Source organism: Microtus oregoni, unplaced genomic scaffold (assembly GCF_018167655.1).
Source record: "Microtus oregoni isolate MIOR12 unplaced genomic scaffold, Mior012 000067F_005, whole genome shotgun sequence".
Classification (NCBI taxonomy): Eukaryota; Metazoa; Chordata; class Mammalia; order Rodentia; family Cricetidae; genus Microtus; species Microtus oregoni.
This window is the reverse complement of record NW_024543958.1, coordinates 174,504-190,526: the sequence shown is the minus strand read 5'-3', so window position 1 is coordinate 190,526 and position 16,023 is coordinate 174,504. Positions and strand designations below refer to the sequence as shown.

Genomic DNA, 16,023 nt, shown 5'->3' with positions numbered 1-16,023 from the left:
GCCCTGTGTGGAGAGGCAGAGAATGGAGGGACATGGACGGGAGAGCTACGCTACAGATGAGATTGGACACCACTTAAGATTCAAAGCATGCCTTCTGGACTTAGGGATGGGCAAGTGACCATCCAGGGCATCAAACAGCTGCTTTGATTTCCTGTCTGTCTAAGACGACCCTGTGGATTAACATTATGGCACAGAGGTTGTGGGCAAGAGAGTTCTGTGGCCTGGGATCTGATGGTAGAACAGTGCCCATCGCCAGCAGATATGGGTGTGCAGGGCCCATGGACTTGAGGCAGCAGCAGGAGAGTGGGCAATACCAATGGCGACACTTACCCTGTTGCTCTCATCTGACACTACTGAGTCTGCCAATTAGAAAGCATTTCTCCACGGTGAAGTGCTTTCCTTGGGGGGGCTCTCCTTTGTGCCACGCGTGCACTTGATCCCATAGCGAGGTCGGTCCAGCACGGAGTTGGGAGCAAGAGGTCAGAACCAAACTATGAGGGGGCGGGGGAAGTGGAGGGAGGCCAGAAGCTATGACAGTGACAGCAACCATCCTTACCTGCCATGTTATGCAAATCGCCATGAAGATTTCCGCACACACACGCACACACGCACACACACGCACACACACACACACACACACACCCCGTTCCTCAACCTGGTATCATACTGGTGCAGAAGGCAAGGTGCACTAGGTGTGCACAGGCTTCCTGGGGTGGGGCACAGGGGGGGTTAGCTCCCTAGGAAAGAAAGCAATGAGGCTCCCCCCACCCGGACGGAATCCCGGGGAGCCCCCAAGGCATTGGATGGGCAGGAAAATACACAAGCCAAGTAAAGACACTCACCTCTCCGGGAGGAAGTTCACCACCCTAGCCTCAGGGTGGGTGACCGTGTGTCACACATCTGCTCTGGATCCTTCCATATCTTCTCAGGCACACACCCTCATCCCTGTGGAACGACAGACTTTGGGCACCCCCTTGCTTTCTCTCTCCTCACCTCACTGAGCTGTTGCTTCAGTATCCACTAAAGGCTAATTCCGTCCTAACGCAGCTCTGCTTCCCTCTCCCACACTTACAGGGCAGGCCCACATCACCCTGAGAGAGGCCCTCAGGTTGAGCTTGTCTACCAGATTCTGGAGGGAGGACAGCACCGCAGGCAGGGGAGCCAGGCCAGACAGAGACGACCAGCAGGGAGCAGTGCCCACCACAACGCAGGGGGTCACCCTGCCCTGATCAGAACAGCCCCAGGGTTCCATCGCCATGGACTCTGCAGAGTATGTGCTCTGTGGCTGGAAGGGCCAGCTGTGGCCTGCAAGGGTGTTGACCAGACCCAGGACCTCGGCCCATAGTAAGAGGAGAGGGGCCTCTTTCCTGGAGGTCCAAATTCTCTCTGTTGGTGAGAAGACCAGAGTGAGGAGCACAGAGGCGAGGCCCCTAACCAAGTCTGAAATCGTAACCATCGCCTCCTTGGCCGGAAAGGAGTCACAGGGCAGTGGCCCACCAGGGCAGACCAGGGCATACAGAAGAGCCCTCAGGGTGGCCCTGGATGTTCTGGGCGAGGGAACCCGCTTGTATCAAGGAGAAAGGGCAGGTGGCCGAAGAACCAGCACAGTGGCTCCCAAGGTTCCGAAAGAGGAGACCAGCTCCAGCCCACGCCAGCGCCAGCACCCCCAAGGGCGCAACCAGAGAGGCCAAGGGCTCTCCCACAGGAGTCCTGGGAAGCGAGGCCGCCCAGGACCTGTGTTGATGGGCTCAGGGAATGATCCTGCAGTGCAAGGGGGGGAAGCCCAGGCCCATGCCACTGTAGAGTCCCCTTACTCTGAAATGCAAGGGAACATGTTAAGGGGCACCAGAGCTCGGCCAAGTTCCTGCAAGACGCCAACAGGAAATGCTGGTGATAATCCTGGCAAGAGAAAGTTGAGCACCCGGGCCTCTAGGGAGGGTGCCCGTGCTAACAATGAGCATAGACCTGCCTCTGGGCCACCGAGGAGGCACGCCTCTACCTCGCCCAAAGCTCTCAAGCAGCAAGTAGGGTGTGGTGGCCTAGAGATCCAGGCCATTGGAGCCCAAAGGAAGACCACCCTCCCAGAGAACAAGGAGGATCCCGGTCCGCCGACCCCGAGGCCAGACTCAGAGGGGGCATCGGCAGCCTGCACGCCTCCAGTCCCGAGCCTGCGAAGATCAGTCCGCACTGCTGGCAGGAAAAGGAAGATCCATGTGCTGTGTGCACATTGTGGGCTCTCGGGACTGGAAACTCGAGTGCGCTCGAAGGTGACTAAGGCCAGGGTCAAGAGGAGAGCCCCTGGAGTTCAGGAAGACTGCCAAGCCACCAGTGTGGCTTCTGCCCAGGAGACGAATACCATCGAACGAGGGATGCTGGTCTGGTTCAAATTCCAGGACCATCCTTTCTGGCCGGCGGTGGTCAAGAGTGTCAGCAAGAACGACAAGACGGCCAGGGTGCTGCTGATCGAGGGCAACATGCAGTTTGAGCGCAGGGGTGTCCGCGTCCCTCTCCGCAAGCTGAAGCTCCTGGACTGTGGGGAGAGATTCTCCCTCCTGCGGAGAGCCAGCAAAGTGTACGGCCAGGGCATCAACTGGTGCCTCTCTGTGATCGACCGCTACAGAGAGGACCTCGCCTGTGGCTCCTTCCGGGGCTCCTTTATGGACTACTACACCGCCCGAGCCAGTTACCCGCTGAGGAGAGCCATTCAAGAGGGCGACCTGCGCATTGATTTCCCCAAGGTGAGCTATGCCGACTTGGAAGACTGGGAGGAGGAGACCGCCCCCGGTGGGAAGAGGCCCCGCAAGAAACTCCTGCCTGACCGCATGAGAGCCGCTTGGGACAGAGCCAACCAGAAGCTCGTAGACTTCATCGTGAAGAGAAAGGGGGCCGACCAGCACCTGCTGGACATCGTGAAGGGCAGGAAACCGTCCCGGTGGCTGGACGACCTCTGGAAGTCAAAGAGGGAAGTCTTCTGCATTGAGACCTACCTGGAGGATGAAGACCAGTTGCACCTCGTGGCCAGACATTTGCAAGAAATATCCAAGGAAGCAGACCAGGCCCTGCTCTCGCTGGCAAGAGGAGACCAAGTCCGGCTCACCATGGAGGTTCTTCTTCCAGAGGCAATCATCTGCTCCATCGCTGCCCTGGATGAGCTCAGCTACAAGGAGGCAGAAGAGAAGTACCTGCGTGGCCCACCTGTGCACTATCGTGAAAAAGAGCTCTTTGAGAAGACCATCCTAAAGGCGGCCCGGAAGAGGTCAGCAGCCAGGATTGGGGCTGGCAGGGACCCTCCTGCGCCCACTCCTTAGAAGGGAGCCTCCTCCTTTCTGCCATCACCCCCTGCAGCTCCACCTCCAAAAGAGAACCATCTGGGAGACTGTGGGGCTTGCTATGACCGCTCCTCACTGCATACGTGTTTCTCCACACACAGACCCCACCCCTACCCCCTGACCCCCAAAATAAACGTTCACGAACGTGCTTGACGTTGCAGATTGTCTACATGGATTCGGCAATTCCTGTTAGCTTCAGGCCGGGCCTAGCCCTCTGTGGCCTGTGCCCAAGCGTGAAGAAGTCCCTTGGGGTCTCCTCTCTGGACCGTCACCAGCTATGGGTGGGGTATTAGCTAGCTATGCGCAGACTTGCCCTCTCTGCACGGACCCCATGCACCCAGACAGCACACCAGGTTCCTGATGACACTGTGTCTCTCTATGTGTCTCTGACTCTTCCCCTTACTCCCTGTCCTCTCTAGGGTGCCTTGGATGGGGCAGGTCCCATTGCTTTCTCCATTACCTCCCTCTTGGCTCACTCACGTTGAAGGAGAGGAACGCATGTGTGCTTTGAGGCTGTGCTTTGAAGCCAAAGAAGGGGTTGGAAATGTTGTGACCCTAGGAATAGCCTGATTTCAAAGGACTCCCCCTGTCTTTGTGTGTGTGTGTCTCTCTGCGTGGGTCTCTCTGCGTGTGTCTCTCTCTGTCTCTCCCTCTCTATTTATCTCTCTGTGTGTGAGCACGCTTGCACGCGTGCATGTTTGTGAGTGTGTGTATGTGCTCTCCTTTTGATCCTCCTGTCTCTGTCTCCCTGGTGCTGAGATTAAACATACCTGTCCACATACCTTTTTGTCAAATGAGTACTGGATGATGAAGTCGGGTTTTCACCTCATGCAGAAAGCACTTTCCATTCTCAGCCATCTTCCCCTTCCCGGAGACTTCTTACTGTAAATGAGACATTTGCTATTTGTGGGCTGACTTTTTGCAGAAAACATCAGTATCCCAGCTTTTCTCACATTTCAGAGATCAGAGACTTCTGCTGTTTGCAGGAAAGTAGGGGACCTGTCATCCCTTGGAGTCACTGACATCTGTGATGTACTGATGAGGGGCAGCCCTGCCATACCTCCCTGAAGCTCCTGTTTTCTTGTCTGGAATCACAGTCCATGACATATTTTTGTGACTGTGCACCGAATTGGTGCCTCAGTGGGCTCTCAAGTGCAACCTTACACAAGCCCGGTCTTCTTTCTCAGTCTCTGTTCTTGTCTGAATCTCTGTGAAATGTCCTGTGTCCTCCAGCCTGTGCCTCTAGATTCACAGTACCGTTTGCCTCGTATGGGAGAATGCTCAGCGTTAGTCCTTGCTGCTAATTCCTGGATTTCCTTTCTGCACAATGTGGGCTCTTACCCAGGTTAAGAAGATCACACATAGTGTGCATGCTTGTATTTTCAGTAGTGGGACTGCAAAGATAAGAACCCTGGTGCTTGCTGACCAGCCAGTATGGCTGGATTTGCAAGTACTGAGTTCTATGAGGAGACCCTGTCTAAAAAACGAACATGAAGAATAGATGAGGCAGACACGTCTTGTCAGCTTCTGGATTCCACACTCAGAAGTTCACAACAATGAACATGTACAGAAGATTTTTAAATGGATCCACATTTTCCCTCTGTGTTATGAGCTGTTTCTCTGTAAAAGCCATCAACAGTGTAACTCAATCCTTCTTACCTTTAAGAATGGAAAAATCTCTGGACCTCCCTTCTTCCTGCTTTTGACTCCATCTAGAGGAGGAAATAGCAATTTCAATGTGTTACTTTCTTTTCTAAGAGAAGATCATGTCTAAGGCCATTGTGTTCTACTTAGCCATGCACATGGCAGTGCAATGCTCAGAGCCTGCATGTCAGAAATATTCTTACCTGCATATTCAGCCTCTCCTCTGACTTTAACTGCCACTGCCCCTGTACGTTAAGTTCTGAGAACAAAACCCTGTCTCCTCGCCTACCATTCATGGGGCTATATGTCCCAGTAATGCCGTTTTCCTTGCCTACACCATCCTCTTCCAGAGGTTGAAGCCCAACGATGGGGACATGTCATTGCTTGACGTCACTGACACCTGACAAGTACTGATGAGAGGCAGCCTTTTTATGCCTCCCAGAAGCTCCTGTTTACTTCTCTTTTCATTTGTGTCCTTGAGTTTTCTTGGGGACATGCGACTGCAGGTTTCTCACTGTAGACTTTGAAGTGCTTGTCTGATCAATTCTCAAGTCATCTCTCCTGCTCCTTTGTCCTGATTCCTTCTGTAATTCTCATTTGTCTGTAGCCTTTGTTGGATTTATAAGTCCTCCTCCCTGTTTGTTTTATGGGAGAATATTGCACATCAGTGCTTTGGGCTAATTGGTGTGTGTGTGTGTGTCTGTTTTCCTATACACTGAGTTGTCACACACATCATACTTTCTTTTTTATCTTTGGAGTATGGAAGTTATAAAGTACATCCTTGAGCAAGGAGCAGAAGAATACATATGATGCCTTCTGGTGTCTGTCTTTTTATCTGTGTTCTCTGTCTCCTGGTACACTCCTTTGCGTGTGTGCGTGCGTGTGTGTGAGCGTACGTGCACATGCAACAGTAGCACTGCAGTGTATAATGCAGATGAAGCACATGAGGAAGAGCAGGAACGGTGGAGGCAGTTGCAGTCAAGAAGTGCAAGATATAATATCACAAACATGAGAATGTACAAAGTGTTATAATAAAGTACATCATTTTATAAACTAAAACAAATAATTGAAAAAACAGAAGTAGGGAGCAATACATGGAAAAAATTTCCCTTGAAAGTGTGGACCAGGCAGCATTGTGCAGTGGTTACTTCCACTAACACAGTTAAAGCAACCTGCCTGCCTATGGGAACCTCCTCACAAAAGGCCAAATTAATTGCCTTTACTAGAGCACTCCAGATAGCCAACGGCCAAAGGGCTAATATTTATACAGACTCTAAATATGCCTTCTTAATAGCCCATGCCCATTCTACACTCTGGAAGGAAAGGGGCTTCCTTACTATCAAGGGCACTCCCATAGTTAATGGACCCCTTATAGCCAATCCCTTGGAGGCCCTCCAGGTCCTTGTGGAAGTAGCCATAAATTACTGTCAGGGACACCAATCCTCCAAGGACCCAGTGACCTTAGGCAATGCCAAGGCAGACTCAGTAGCCCTGGGGGCTGGCTTCAAGCTCCTTTGATTCCACAGGACATATTTTGTTCTTAACTCCCTCCTATCAACCTTGTTACAAACCAGAACGTAGGGATGAGCTCATAAAAAGGGGGCCACAAAAACAAAGGGTGGCTGGTTCAATTTAAATATCTGTCTCATTCTTCTTCAAGACCATAGTCGATCATTTCAGACATCCACCACACCTTACACATAGGCCCCAAAGCTTTGTTCCATTTCTAGAGCCACTGTTTGACCCCACCCATCTCCAAGATCATATTTCACAGGTTCACCCCTCCTGCCTGACATGTGCCCAGGCCAGTCCACAAGGGGTCTCCATATATGTCAGTCTCTGCATCAGCTTCATGGGCATCAACCAGGCAAAGGTTGACAGGTTGATTTGTCCCATATGCCTACTTAAAAAAAAACTTTGTTATCTCTTAACACTTGTAGACACTTTTACAGGGTGGATAGAAATGTTTCCAGCCTCCATGGAAACAGCAGATGTGGTGGCTGAGGTGCTCCTGGACCATATAATTCCTCGGTTTGGCATCCCATGGACCATCGAGACGGACAATGGGCCAGCCTTCACTTCCAGGGTCATGGAGCTCGGGTCAGAAGCTCTCAACATCTCCTGGAAATTCCACACCCCCTACCATCCACAATCCTCGGGAAAGGTGGAGAGGGCCAATGGACTCATCAAACAACAACAAACCAAGCTCTCCATTGAAGTCAGGTCATCTTGGCCCTCATTTCTCCCCAATGCCCTTACCTGCCATTTGAGCTCCTTTATGGCAGGCCCTTTCTTGTTAATCACCACCTCCCAGTCCATACTCTTCCACTGGTGGTGCACCTTCCCTACCTCTCCTTTCTAAGTTCCCTCTTCCTTTCACATGCTGACAGTTGTCTCCCTGCCCCACACCAGTGGACCCAAATGCCCCTAAATATGCCCTGCTCTCCCCAGGGGCAGAGTATTCCTTAAACATCTAGCTCTGATGGAGGAGGGTCATCTGTCTATCTGTTGCTTTCATTGGTTAATTAATAAAGAAACTGCTTGGCCTGATAGGTCAGAACATGGGTGGGTGGAGTAGACAGAACAGAATGCTGGGAAGAAGGGAAGTGAGCCAGACGCCATGGAGCCAGCCGCCAGGTCAGACATGCTGAATCTTTCCCGGTAAGCCACCAGCTCGTGGTGCTACACACATTAATAGAAATGGGTTAATCAAGATGTAAGAATTAGCCTATAAGAGGCTAGAGCTAACTGGCCAGGCAATGTTTAAATGAATACAATTAGTATGTTGTTATTTCGGGTGTAAAGCTAGCTGTGCGGGAGCCGGGTGGGATGAAAAGCAGGCCGGTAGCTCCTTCTACATAGCTCCCAGTTCTCTTGGATGGACAGGACCTCACACGGTAATCCTCACCACCCCCTCAGCTGCCAAGCTTCTGAGACACCCATGCTGGTACCATCTCTCCAGACCCAAGCGGGCACCTATTGTGGATACTTGATCTGTCTAGAAGTTAGGACCTTCCACCCTCTGGTTTTCCAAGATGCCATAATAAAGATCCTATCTGCTCCTTGTCCTGGCACACTCATCGTTGTTGGTACAAACAAGACAGGTAATAACAATATTTTTTCTCCTAGCTACCTGCCTTCTTACCTCCCTCAAGAAACAGCTGCTGGAGGTCTCCAGGAAGGCAGTATACTGGATGCCTCTCCAGCCACATCTCTCTCTGAGTGTGAGCCCACCAACTCCCAACTCTCCCCTCTCCCACATCAACAATGCCCGCAGTAAGTAGCTAAACTTGAACCAGCAGCCCTTTAACCGAAAAGACTGTAATGTTTAGTTGGGGGCTTCACCCCAGCTCCCTGGCATTCATTTTGGAATGTTGAGCAGAAAACTCCATTTCAAGTCACCTCCCCTGGGAGTTGCCTCAATCCAAGTTCCACCTCCAAGACAACCTACCAAACAGTGACCCCTCCCCAGAGATGCTCGAGGCCACTCCCACAAGCTATTTACCCCCCACCCCCAAGGAACACCTGGTCTTCCCTTTTCCCTCTCTGGTGTTTATTCCGGTTCTCTTTTCTCCCTCTCCATGTTTTTCCTGGGTCCACCCAGTAACCCTGGCGTCCATTAAACCTGGTTATTTTTTTTAATTCGATCTGATTTGCTCTAATTTGGATTATTGTGTCGGCAGAGACTCTTATTGTGCTGCTGAAAAACAACAGCTTCTACTTTCCAGGTCGCTTTCAAACTGTGAAATTCCATATTCATCACTGCCCCCACAGAGTAAGCCTCTACAGAGATCAGTGGTATGGTTCTTGTCAAGCATGTAAGAAGGCCTAGGCTCCTGTCCTACCACTATCAAAAGTGTGGGCCATGTGCCTCATGTGCAAATATGTTCCTGGAGTTTCATATTCTGATTCTACATGCTGTGGACTTCTGATTCCTTCTGCAGCTCCTGTTCCTCATAGTTCCGAAAGAAAAGCATACTCCTCACTCACTGTCTAATATGTACCTTGAAGTGCTTTATTGCATCAGCCCAGGACTTGAAAAACAAAAAGGCCTACCCACAATTGTAAGCAGAGGTTGTGCTTACGTTTCCTGACTGCCCCGACCCGAATAATCACACAGAAACTATATTAATTACAACACTGTTTGGCCAATAGCTTATGTGTATTCTTATTTATCTCTTATGTCTTTCTTAAATTAACCCATTTCTGTTATTTTATATTTTACCCCATGGCTAGTGGTTTGTTAGTTGCTTGCTTCTTAGGCAGCTACATGGCCTCTGTCTTCTTTAGCAGCTACATGGTGTCTCTCTGACTCCGCCTACTCTCTCTAGATATCTCTTCCAGTCTGGCTATATTCTGCCCTGTCATAGGCCAAAGCAGCTTTATTCATTAGCCAATAAAAGCAACATTTATCAAGGATATCCCACATCACCTCCCCTTTTCGATCTAAACAAAAAAGAAAGTTTTAACTTTAACACAGTAAAATTACATATAACAAGTATCAAGCAAGATTTACAGTGACAATATTTCTTTGTGAATCTAAAGTTTTATATCTAATTTATCTTTTATTATAATTAAGGAAAACTATATTCCTATTTATCTTCAATTCCAGCAAAGACCCCAGGAGGATATAAGTGAACAGGAAGTGCATTGTAAGCAACTTGCAATACTCTAGAGCTGACAGAGAGATCTCGCTGCCTGGACAGTCACCCAAAGTTCTTCTGTACCATTGGGGCATCCATCTTCAGTCTACAGGCCCCTAGTACAGACTTTTCCATGAAGCAAGAAATTTGAATATCTGTTCTGTCTTGTAAAGAGCATCAGTTGGTTTATTCTGTGTCCTGTAGAATGTCTGGCAGACTCTTTCATGAAGCAGAAACCCTGAAGGACTGCCTCACCTTCTTTAGTCAAGTTCAGCAATCATTTTTCTATGGGTCCTGCATGTCCAGTTCATACAGCATCCCATCAAGCAGTCCAGGCAAGAGCAGTTTCTTGCCCAAATGGCTAGCCTTGTCACATTGAAGGCAAATTCCATGATGAGTTCCTTCAATGCCTATCAATGTCTCTGAAGCAATTGGTGCTGACAGAAGCAGACATGTCTCACTAGTGAGAAAAGTCTAAGTTCTTAAAACATTTAAAATGTCATATTCTGTAGTCTTTAAAGTGTTGAAGATTATCTATCTAACTGAATTATATCTCTATATATCTAGAAAACCTGAATAACATGACTACCTGTTTGACTATTATAAAAGGCTAATAATCTGTAATTTTTAATTATACATTACTTTTTTAAATGAGCTGCACAAACACAATACCTTAAATAAGAGCAGAATTACATATATACACTGTAACAAAGTCGACCTTAAATATGTATCAATAGACCAAGGTCCCTACCAATGCAAAGTATTCATCTCTATATCATATCCCCCTTCAAATGAAAACAAACATTTATAAACCATCATTTTGGAAATTTGGGAGTTGTTTTCTCCAAATTGATTCCTGCTGTTTGTTGGGCAAAGTATTTTTAGGGTTTATGGAGACCTTTCAGGGGATCTATGTTCCATCATACTACATTAGCCTGGAAGGAACTTAAGGTTCTTATCTTCTGTGGGAACAAATGTAGAATCTCTTTTCCAAAGTAACATATCCTCAGACTCAAATTTGAGGTCAAAATACCTTTAAAATATATATGTTGCTTTAGCTTAGTAGCCCATACAATGAAATATCTCTCTGTTGTTAGTTTATTCACAGTCAAAAAATTTAAAGAAAACACAATAGTATACATAATTCAGACTCTCTGTGCATTTTCCAACCTCGTGTGGCTTTTTTACTCTTAGTTTTTAATATTTATTTAATTATCTTTTCTTCTTAAATCTATGACTGTCTGTACGTACTATTTATATTATTTTACTATCTATACTCTTTTCCCTCTCTTTCCCAAGCCTGTGTATGTTGTTAAACACGCTGTGGCCCATTCAGAGGTTCACTTTTGTCTGAGTCTGTCTTTATTGCATAGCTATTTTTGACAAGGAGAACCTTTTTAAAAAATGTTAAGTGGGCATGGCTAGGACCAACTCCATGGCTCTGCCCATTGGCTCTGCCCTATACAACATGGTGGAGGTATGTTCACTGCCTCTGCAAGCCATGCTCTCTACCCCAGCTCCAGGGATGCAGCAGGTTTATGTTGCCATTAAGCAATTTGTGGTACTCTGTTCACAAACCCCATTTAAGTGTTCCATAGCTGGACCTCCCAAAAGAGCCAGAGGCATTTGTGCAACCAGCACAAACCAGGAAGCTGGCTATTTTTTTTTTTTGATTTTTCGAGACGGGGGTTTCTCTGTAACTTTTTGGTTCCTGTCCTGGCACTAGCTTTTGTAGACCAGGCTGACCACGAACTCACAGAGGTCCACCTGCCTCTGCCTCCCGAGTTCTGGGATTAAAGGCGTGTGCCACCACTGCCCGGCTCTGTTGTGGTTTTTAATAGTAGCCATTCAACCCATCTGGGGAAGTCTCACATTGTGGTTTTGCTTTGCATTTCCTATTGACTAGTGATGTTGCGTACATTTTCATATACTTGTTGTCTATGGAGTTCTTTTGTCCATTTTTTAATCAAATTATTTGGGAGTTTTTGTTTGCTTGCTTTTTGCTATTGAGTTGTACTAATTCATTGATATTTGAGATATTAACCCCCATGAAGTTTATAATTCACAAATGTTTTCCCCCAATCCAAAGATGGTGATTTTGTTTGTTCGAATATTTCCTTTTGCTACGCATAACATTTATCGTTTGAGGAAATCTTTTATGCTTTTTCTGTCTAAAGTTTTAATGTGATAACTAAAAGTGCTCCAAGAACAAAGTGAGGGTCAAAATTCTTACTTCTACACATAGATGCATAGCTTTCTGAGTGCTATTTGCTGAAAAGACCATACTTTCCCCAGTTTTTTGTGGGTGTGGGGACTGGTTTCTTATATGTTTTCCCCATCCCATTGATACACACCTTGATGCCAATGCCATACTTTTGTTTGTTTGTTTGAGACAGAGTCATTCTATGTAGTCCTGGCTGTCTTGGAATTCACCATGTAGACCAGCTATGCCTTTAACTCAGAGATCTCCTGCCTCTGCCTCCCAACTCTGTGATTAAAAGCGTGTGGTACTCTTTTGATCATTATATCTGTGTAATATATTATGAAATCAGAAAATATAATGCCTCCAATTTTGGTTTTCTGTCTCAGGGGAGGGTTTTGGCTATTTGTGGCTCCATGGAAATTTTTTTTGGTTTTCTTTTTTCTATATTTTAGTAATCAAAAATGGCATTTAATATCTGTGAGAACGCTTTCCTAACTGAAACACCCATCAGTCATGAACATTGGGTCCAAGGGCCTTGCTTACTGCTCCATAGCTTCACTTGAGCACATAACTGACGTATCCCTAACTCTTGTCATCCTGAAGTGCCTCCCCACTGAAACCAGATAGCCACTGCCCCCATACACATTGTCAGCCTGCTTTTACCAATTCAAGCCCCCCCCTGCCACCCCCACAGCCCTTCATGTTCTTGCCTTGTACATAAATCAATCTTGCTCCAGTCCAGTCCAAGCCAAGAAAAAGCAGGATGCAACTGTAACATCCGTGAAATTTATTGAACAGATACATTTACTGAAGTCATTGAAGGCGGGGGGATGACAGCACAGAACTTCCCCCAGCTGTTAGAGGCCACAGGTCCCACCTTTTCCTACTCTGTGATTCATTAGAAAGGATCTCATCTACTGGCCACACTGAGGCCTGCTTGCCTAAGCTTCTTCCTTCCAAGGGACCCCTGATACACCTCTTTGCAGAATAATGGCATCTGGAAGTGTTCTTTCTTTTGGGGGAACTCTCTAGAAGAATCACCCACTGTAGGGTGATCCTGAATTATTCTGGACACTGGAAAGCACTGAAAGGAACATCTTGCCAAACTGAAGAACTGTTGTCACAAGTAATAACAAAAGTAACAACAAGAGTGGAACATTGAATCTTGGTTCTCCGAGCCCATCCATCCTTAGTCCAGGTCTTCGTGCCCACCCCAGATTGTAATCAGTCACAAGATGAGCATCAGCCAGTTGCTGATTGCCATCACCCATACTGTTTTGCTGGTTCCAAGGGCTTGTCTTGAGATCTCTGTAGAGCACCTTCTCAGGTAAGAACACACACATCTGCAGGGAACAAGCAGCAAGTTGCTGGCCTGTAAGTATATCAAGAAAGCTGTCCAGGAATACACAACACGAGATAGGAGCAGAGCAAATAGGACCTTGGCTGGCATGGAAGTTCGCAACACAAGCTGGGCTACGGTAGTAGCTAGCAGGGTAAGTCAGGGACTGATATACTTTGCTAGGGTGTGATGGATGGGAGAGCTAGTATTAAAGTGTGTACTCACTGAATACCTGGGCCACTGTGAGTAGAACAGATAAGGATGAGATTCCAAAGGCAGTGTCATAAACCTGCCTGGAGATGCTAACTGGGTAGAAGAGCCAGGCAGTCAGGACCCTTATAAGAGACTATTTCTCCCTAATCTCTCCCAGGCCAGGGGCTATAGCAGATATCTGCAGGCCCGCTCCTTTACTTTGGGGCTGACCCTTCAGCAATACTTCTAGACTGGGACAGGATGGGGTCTTCTGCCTTATGTTCTCCTGCCTAGGCAAGGCTGCCCAGCATGCAGCCGGGCCCTCCTGGGCACTCTCTAAGATTACTGCCCATCTGTGCTGGGGTGGGAGTCCCAGGGGGCTCATAGGGTCCTGTCTGGCTTGGGTCTACAGGGCCGTGGTCTGAGTTATGGCCTTATATCTCCTCCTCAACCTTGTCCTTTGCCTACTCCTCCACCTCATCTTCTGCCTTAGCACTGGCTCTTCCATCAGCCTGGACAGAAGCCAGATTGCCAGCTTCATCCTCCACCTGGACTACCATGTTGCTGGCTAGTCTTGCCTCCCATTCCTCAGATTCCCGTTTGAGGCCCAACAACTCCAGGAAAGTTGGAGATCTCCTGATCATTCTTAGCCTCCTCAGAGCTTCCTCCAGAGGCTCAGTCAGGTTAGCCCTGGTGAGCATCTGCCTCAGGCGCAAATCATCCGTAGAGGTTCTCTCGAGAGCCCCTTTCTAAATGGCTTTCTGCAGCAGAACTTCTAGCCTCAACACAAAGGCAGAGAGCTGCTCATCTGGCTGCTGTTTTGCAGTCAGACACTTGATTCGAATGGTGGCCTGAGACTCATTGTCTCCAAATACTCGACAGAGCCTCTAGGCACTCCTCTGCAGTCTTTGCCGGATTCTCTGCTAACAGCCCCTGTACAAGGTACAAAGCAGTTCCCCGCAAGCCCTCCAGCAACCGTCTCCTCTTCTCCCTTTCTGGGACCCTTTGCCACACCCAAAACATGTCAGTGGTGTGGTCTAGCCAGGCCTCAAAGGATTCCTCCCCAGGGGCTGGCTGAACGCTCCCAGAAAACATACCCAAACGCTGGTACCGCAAGGTATCCACCCAGGGCTGGATTGCCTGACTAACTGACTGGAGCCTGCACACTCTGTCCAGCTCCAGACCTGGGTCTCCAGGTACACTGTCCACTGTCTCCCCCGTTGCTCCAAGAAGTGGAAAACACGATCAAGAAGCTCCTCGCTGGAGCAACTGGGCACAAAGACCACGTTCCAGGGCCCCCCAGTGCCTAGGATTTCCCTTGGGACCAAAGCATAGTTGATTTCCTGGTCGAGCTCAACCAGGGCTGCAGTGGCATTATCCTCCTCATGAAACACTTTGCCAAGCACAGTAAAGTGGCCCATGGGCCACAGGGCAGCCTGCAGGGACCCTTGGAATTCAGCTTCACTGCAGTCCTCCAGGATGCCCAGGATAAGCAAGCCCCTACGAGCGCTGACACCCATCCACCTGCACCAGTCCTGGAGCATCTCCACCGCCATAATCTGAAAATTTAGCAAAGCTCACACTAGGGGCCGGAAACAGTTTCCCCAGAAGCACATCAGGTTGGGATAGGAGCCTAGGCTAGGACTCAGGAAGACCAGCCTAGCTCTCCACAGCCTGGAAACAAAAAACGGAAAGAGGAGGTTAATGTCTTCCCCACCCCAGCCCCTTCTCATCCACTAGCCCTAGAGCAGAGGTTCTCAACCCGTGCTTCGTGACCCTTCAGGGTCAAGCGACCTTTTCAAGGGGATCTCCAAAGACCGCTGGGAAACACAGGTATTTACCTTATGATTTGCAACAGTAGCAAAATTACAGGTATGAAGTAGCCATGGAAATAAGTTTTATGGTTGTGTGAGGGAGTCACCACAACACAAAGAACTGTATTAAAGGGTCGTAGCATTAGGGATATTGAGAACCACTGCCTTACATGATGCTTCTGCATCCCACTCTGTGCCTCAGACACAGGCCTTCCCCAGCACCTCCCTACAGTCCAACCCAGGCAGGCGTGCTGGTTGAGAGGGGGTTTGTCAGGGCCAGTAATACCCTCCCAGAATTTGGTACCTTCTAGGAGCAGAACCCTTTCTCCTTCAATCGCACAGCAAGGATTCCCCGGGCTGTTCTCCAGGTTCTCCCGCCAGCCAGCTCCCTTGCTCTCTCTAGCCTTATAGCTGCGCACTCACGCAGACCAGTGTACATATGCAAGCTTTTTTGTTTTGTTTTATTTATTTATTTATTTATTTATTTATTTATTTAAGATTTCTGCCTCTTCCCCGCCACCGCCTCCCATTTCCCTCCCCTCCCCTGACCAAGTCCCCCTCCCTCATCAGCTCGAAGAGCAATCAGGGTTCCCTGACCTGTGGGAAGTCCAAGGACCACCCACCTCCATCCAGGTCTAGTAAGGTGAGCATCCAAACTGCCAAGGCTCCCCCAAAGCCAGTACGTGCAGTAGGATCAGAAACCCATTGCCATTGTTCTTGAGTTCTCAGTAGTCCTCATTGTCCACTATGTTCAGCAAGTTCGGTTTTATCCCATGCTTTTTCAGACCCAGGCCAGCTGGCCTTAGTGGGTTCCTGATAGAACATCCCCATTGTCTCAGTGTGTGGGTGCACAGCTCGC

General features: G+C 48.5%; 1 pseudogene; it reads right to left on the bottom strand.

Moving 5' to 3' along the window:
* Nucleotides 1-13,814: 13,814 nt before the first annotated feature.
* On the bottom strand, nucleotides 13,815-14,906 carry LOC121440364 (annotated as a pseudogene).
* Nucleotides 14,907-16,023: the final 1,117 nt, after the last annotated feature.